This window comes from Coffea arabica, chromosome 7e, assembly GCF_036785885.1.
Source record: "Coffea arabica cultivar ET-39 chromosome 7e, Coffea Arabica ET-39 HiFi, whole genome shotgun sequence".
Taxonomy (NCBI): Eukaryota; Viridiplantae; Streptophyta; class Magnoliopsida; order Gentianales; family Rubiaceae; genus Coffea; species Coffea arabica.
This window is the reverse complement of record NC_092323.1, coordinates 42,720,717-42,727,544: the sequence shown is the minus strand read 5'-3', so window position 1 is coordinate 42,727,544 and position 6,828 is coordinate 42,720,717.

The window sequence follows — 6,828 nt, the reverse complement described above, 5'->3', positions numbered from 1 at the left end:
AAATGAGATTACCGGTTAAATGAATGCTATTATCTTGACTAGTTATGGCGTAATTTCCTAATGTATGTGAAACCTACTTTCGTAGTGAATCAACTATACTTGTAATTAAGACATACCTACTCTCGTGGTTATGAAATTAACTACAAGTTCATTTCTTCTATGAAATTACATGAAACAAGTCACTTAAGCCACATAGGTGCACCTCTACTCTCGTGAGTGTACTCCCTAGGCTTATCACTTCTTTGAACTAGTGTTAAATTTCAATTTTCATTGCAAACTTAACACCTTAAGATTATCATAATTAATGGCCAGTTAATCATGATTAGATAACCAAAAGTGATAAATAACTTGCTCAAAATAATATCACCAAGTAACCAAATAAACATTACTAACAAAATATAGAAAGTTCATCCATACTCTAGGCATAAACTTTAACTAAACATAATAAAAACACAAAGCCAACTTGTATTATAATTAAACATGAAATCCAATACAAGAGAGAAAGTAGTAGAAGAGATATCACCCTTGTCACATGAGATCAACCTCTTCATCTTTGCTCCTCCAATCTTCATCCAAATCTAACTACAAATACAAGATGGATAAACTACTCTACCTATACTATACTAATGAACTAAGGAAACTCTAGTGAAAACTACATTTCTGGTGAGTTTCTCTAGCCTTCTCCCAAGTTATTTTGAATCTTGCAAATCCATGGCTATATATAGGTGAATGCAATCAGGAAATGAGGCCTGAAACATCTTTTTTACAGCTGCTAATTGGTTGTCATACGTTCATCCATAGCTGTAAATTATTGAAGAAGAAAACAGGTTGTACCAGTGGAGAGCAGCTATTTCTGACCAGAATCTGGATACTTCAACTGCTATTTTCTCTATGATTACGGTTGAATTGGCTCTTGTTCAAAACATAGAAGTTGTATTCCACTGAAATATCTGTCCAATGCTTCAAGAATCATCCAATTTGGAGTTCTGAGGACCAAGATATGGTTGAAATACCATAGACTGGTCAATTCCGCATTTTCAGCTCTCAGCAGCAGACTTTTACTTCTGTATTTCGACATTTTGACTAGGAAAACAGCCGAATTGGACTTTGATGTCTTCATACCAAATGTAGATCTGTCTCTTAGCTTCAAAATGGTATAAATATCATCTCAATCCAATGTATGTAGCCCAAGATATAGCTAAAATACCAACAGATGCCAAAACTGACTTTTGTTTGATTCTTTTGTTCTCAAATTGCATTTCTCAGCTAAGTTGAATTTCGGTATTTCAACTTTTGGACTATGAAAACGGCTGAATTGGACTTTGATGTCTTCATACCAAATGTAGATACATCTCTTAGCTTCAAAATGGTATAAATATCACCTCAATCAAATCTGTGTAGCTCCAGATATAGTTAAAATACCAAAACATGTCAGAGTTGTCAAAGCTGACTTTTCTTGATTCAAATTGCATTTCTCCTTTTACACTTCATATTTTATTTTCACCACTTTAATCCATCTTCAATCATCCAAATATCTTCTCAATGCACTTCATTTGATGACTGAATCATTAAACCTACAAAATATGAAGTTTTTATCATAAAAATCAATAGAAATGCAATTTTCACACTTTAGCCACAAAATGCATATTTTCACTAGAATCTTAGTTAATTATTTATAAAACTAAATAAAACACACCAAAACTAATTAATAAAACACACTAAAAATACGTAAATATACTCTTATCAACTACTTGGTAAGTGCCACACATATAATATAATCATTCCTGATGAACTGTGGACGAAGTTCTCCTTCAACTTCAGAACTAGTTAGCCATTGTCTGCTTGATTTCTCTTGCGGCAACATTCTTATTTCCTCGAACTCTGTTGTCTCCACTTGTGCTCAAACTGGTGGCCTCTGTCCTGTTGTTGGTTCTATCGTTGCTTGAAGCTGGTATATTTTCAGTTTGTGGAGGGTTGGTTTCGATCTTTGGCCTGTCAACTGCGTCAGTGTAGGATCTTCTGAAGTTTAAAAGGACCGGAAATGAAAAAAAAAATCATTGTGAATTGGACCGGAAAATGAATTAAAATCTGAAACATGTCATTGCATTTTCTGTGCTTATATTTTTTCAAGATACAAGGGACTGGATAACAGATTATCTAAGTGATCATGAATCGACCGTGAATGTTTATACAGCCATCAGACAGGTCATTATGGACAAATGAATCTTCTTGGTTGAACCTGACTATTAATATTTACTCAACCATACAACGAAAAAATAAAATTTAGGACAAGTGCAGCCGGATCAACAAACATACAGAAAATCAGAAATGTGAATGCATGCATGCATGCAGTTGAAGCAATACTCAAAAAGGGCTCACTTTTAAAAGAAACTAATAATACTCAAACAAGAAAGCCACTTACGCAATAACACTTCCAACGCGATAAGGCTTGCAGCTGAGGACGTTTAACAAGTTTCTTCGCATCAAGCTGCAAAGAGAAGCCATGAGGGAATAATACTACAGCTTCAAGAAATATTTGGGCTAGTTTTGCTAACGAGAGGCAACTTTTGGTGCAATATGTATCATACTATCCTCTATGACATGTATATATATTGTAGCACCTTAAATAGTAAACCCATTATGATAGATTTAAAAATAGTTGGAATCTCTGTATCACTATTCGGTGCTAAATTCAGTGTCAATTTTACTTATCACATGAGAATAGAAGAATCTTAAATAAACAACACATGACAAATTAAATACACAGAACGATTGGTATAAATATATAAGTGACACTGATTTGTCACTAGAAAAGTGGTACTGAAGATCCTATGTGACTTAAAAAAACCCCATTATGGTAGAAATAATTGCGGTTAAGTAATCATTTACAATTAGGTCCAAAAGAGAATTGCTTTTGTGTTTTGGTCTCCCACTTTGGTATTGATGGCACTTGTGTTACAGTGTTGATAGTAATTTTTTAATCAGTCCAAACATTTGTTGAAGATATTTCCGAAGCCAAAATTCTAACAACATTAGTAGTTAGAATTTGTTGTAAGTGGATTAATTGTATCTTCAACACTCTTCAAGAGTAAATATGTATTCAAATTAAGTAGCTAAAAGTCTTTCTTAAAGTAATATATATGTAATTCCGATGGTAGCACCTTATTCCTTCCCATTGAAATGGTGATGCGACGCATTAAAGAAAATGGCTTATGATTTGCTTGTAATTAAATAGGTGAATTGGCCTAGTTATGGTCATGAATTATTCAAGATATATGCTACTCGTTGATCATATATATATTTCAACACTACTAAATTTGCCTCCCTCAGTAAGTGTTTGCTCTCAACCAACTATTTCTAGAGTAGTCTGTCACCGAGAGAGTTTTAAATCTCTACTTGCGTGTAAGTTAAGGAATCAAAATCCCCTTACCTACATTTTAAAAATCCAAACTTTCTTGAAAATGTCGTCAGTGGGTGCGTAGGCACCCATCTCCTTGGGTCTCTTCAGGTCTTCTTTTCCCCTAATATAGAATAAGTGTAGATCTATCGTGTCCCAAAAAAACAAAGGGCGACAAATTTAATTATAAATTTATAAATAGTTCGTTTAAAATTGGGAAAAGATGAAGTGGTGCTTGACTTTCAATGGTAAGAAACTTTTTAATTTGGGTCAATACTAACAACTTTACTAGCGGCTTCGTATTCCGGTGGGTGTCTAGATATGATTGATCGATAAAAAAAAAAAATTAGTCTATCTTCCTTTTTTTATTTTTTTTAGCAACGATACTAGACTCTTTACACTACTGTATCAGCAGCCAATGACCCATAATCATATTTTTTTTTTCTAATTAATTCCTATACTACTCTTACTTCCATTGTGACCTATTTGTGAGAAAAACCAATATCTGGAATCAAAGAGAATTAGATGGAGCGTTCTCACTTCTAAATCAAAAGGGTGCTACTATACATCTTTTGGATTTTATTCATTTATTGTGGATGAAGAGGTTTGAATCCTGACAATGGTACTAGTCCTCACCTTTATGCTACAATGATACTAGTCCTATTTTGGTAAAACCATTTTTCTAGCATATCATAACCAGAAAAGTGTTCACTTCTCTATGTTGGGTTGGGTTGAATTTATACCAGTTTTATTGCTAATTTTTTCCCAATATCTCTCAGAATCATATTGGTAGATCCTACGTCATATATTATGTCAATTATCTTGCATCATATGCCATACGTATCTGCTCTTACATAATCAGCGAGGGTGATTTCACCTCAATTATACATGCAAGTTGAAATAAGGTATTGAAGCTGAAAGAAAAGTACATAAGTGAAAGTGAGGCAACTTCAATGGTGAACAATTAAATTTAACGCAGTGAGAAATTTTATAAGATCAGCAACATACCCCTTTCCATGATCAGAATAGCCAAGAGAATATATTGATTAACAAAGGCTGCCCTTACCCCAATTGCTGTTATCTTTTGTCGCAAAATTAGGAAGAATTTCTCCAAAAAAAGGCTGTTAACTCAGAGAAAAAAGCTTCCAAAGAGTCCTAATATATAAGTCAGGAATAAAAATTTAACCTAACAGGTTCTGGCTCCTCCCTTGGTCCAATTTGAAAGTCAGCAATTGCCTTTTGAGTTGGATTGAGGATTAGGTTTAAAATTTTTTCCTCTCTATTGTTGGAAAGAAACAAGAGTCATGGAGAGTGGTAATAGCTAGCGTCAGTCTGAGTGTTTCCCTCTCCCCTTTCTCCCACATCAGTCCAGTGAGAGTTGAGTGATGAGAGTTTAAGTCTCTTAGTCTAACTTGAAAGTCAGCAATTGCCTTTTGAGTTGGATTGAGAATTAGGTTTAAAATTTCTTCCTCTCTATTATTGGAAAGAAACAAGAGTCATGGAGAGTGGTAATAGCTAGCGTCAGTCTAAGAGTTTCCTTCTCCCCTTTCTCCCACATCGGTCCAGTGAGGATTGAGTGATGAGAGTTTAAGTCTCTTAGTCCAACTTGAAAGTCAGCAATTGCCTTTTGAGTTGGATTGAAAATTAGGTTTAAAATTTCTTCCTCTCTATTGTTGGAAAAAAAAAAAAAAAAGGTTCTGGCTCCTCCTTGTCTATATAGGGCACCTCGATAATCGTGCAGTATGAACTCTCAAGGAACCACGACGAAGGTCTTTTTTACGTTCAACAAAATCATGCGCACTAAAGACCAAAGTTTGGTCACGGAAAGACTTAAACATCAGTATCATGACTGGAACCCTAGCCACTGATAAGTAGTCGTGGTCATCCTCCATGGTTTGGACAGACACTTGATCAAGATTCCAGAGAAGACCGAAGACCCAAACTCAGAGGAAAGGCAGAAGAAGGCAAAAAATTGCACTAGCTTTTGTCTTTGTGAACACAAGAAAATCAACACCAAGTTTAATTGAACTTTCCCAAAAAGATTTTTTAAAGTATATTTTAAAGAAAGTCGGTAATTTCATCTTCTTGCTTTCAAATTTATTTTAATTCCTGATAATCTATTCTGCATATCTTCTTCTTCTTCTGTTTTCGTTTTTCTTCAGTTGAGAAGGAAAATGGTAAATATGGGATATAGTTTGACGCTTCTTTTTGTGATACTCTTACATCTTAAAGCAAGCAATTAGTGAATAAACAAACTTATCTTGCTGCCTTGAAACGAACACCTTGACGTGTTGAGGAGTCGATCAAGATTGGATGCATATTATATCATAATGAATGTAAATACATACAATAATTGCACCATCAATAATGACGAGGAACATTATCATTCAATGAAGACGAAGGACCAGTTTTTGACGCCTGATGGAACTTCTTTCTCTGTAGTTTTCGCTCTTCAACTTTAGGAACAGCCAATTGTCTGTTGTTTATTTTGTTTTTTTGGGGTTATGTAATAAAAAATATAGAAAGGCAAGTTTGGTAGTATGTATACGTGCAATTATTCGAAAACTATAGCATGGGTTTGGATTGCTAAGAGACATGATGAAGAGAATTAGGTGTATTAGTGCATAGATCAAAGGGATAATTTCGGAAACCTCGCCTGAGGATTTTGACTATTTCACTTAGTTTCTTTAAGTTTAAAAAATTACGCTTACCTCCCTTGATTTGACACTTTAGTAACCAAACCTTAAAATAGGGTCAAAAATTTAATGAATACCCTAAAATACCCTTATCTTATAAAGTTTAATTTATTCTTCTAAACAATTGTAAAGTAATTTGGTACAATTATAAAAAGAAAAAGAGTCTCAAATTTTTCATGCCAATAATTGATAATTGATAATCAACTATAATAATAAATCTTTTGATATAATAGGCTATTGTTTATAGTGCTTTATTAGGGATATAGATTCTTTTTAAGATAAAGAAAAAAGTGCTATCTTTTTTTTTTTAAAAATAGAAGTTTATGGACTATTTTTTTTAATAAAAGTTTATGACCTACTTTAGCGATAGAACTGCCATAGTTTGGTAGTGATTTAGGGCCATGTATTTTTAATTATTCTTGATTTTGATACAAAAAAAGAGCTACTAAAAATTAGATTATATTAAAAGTTATCAAAAAAAATTACTCGTTTAACGTTTGATCGAGATAGATATTATGGATACCATTGATAGCTCTTCTATAATTCTAATGAAATATTAAAGAAATGAATATGAAGGAAAAAGGGAAAAAATTATAAAATACATTCTTTGTATAAACATGGCAACGAGAGAGTTTTATTGAAATATTAACGTTTGTATTATCATTTTTAATGGACAAGGGAGGTAGGTGTTATTTTTGAAACCTTAAGAGAGCCAAGTGAAATTATTAGAAACCT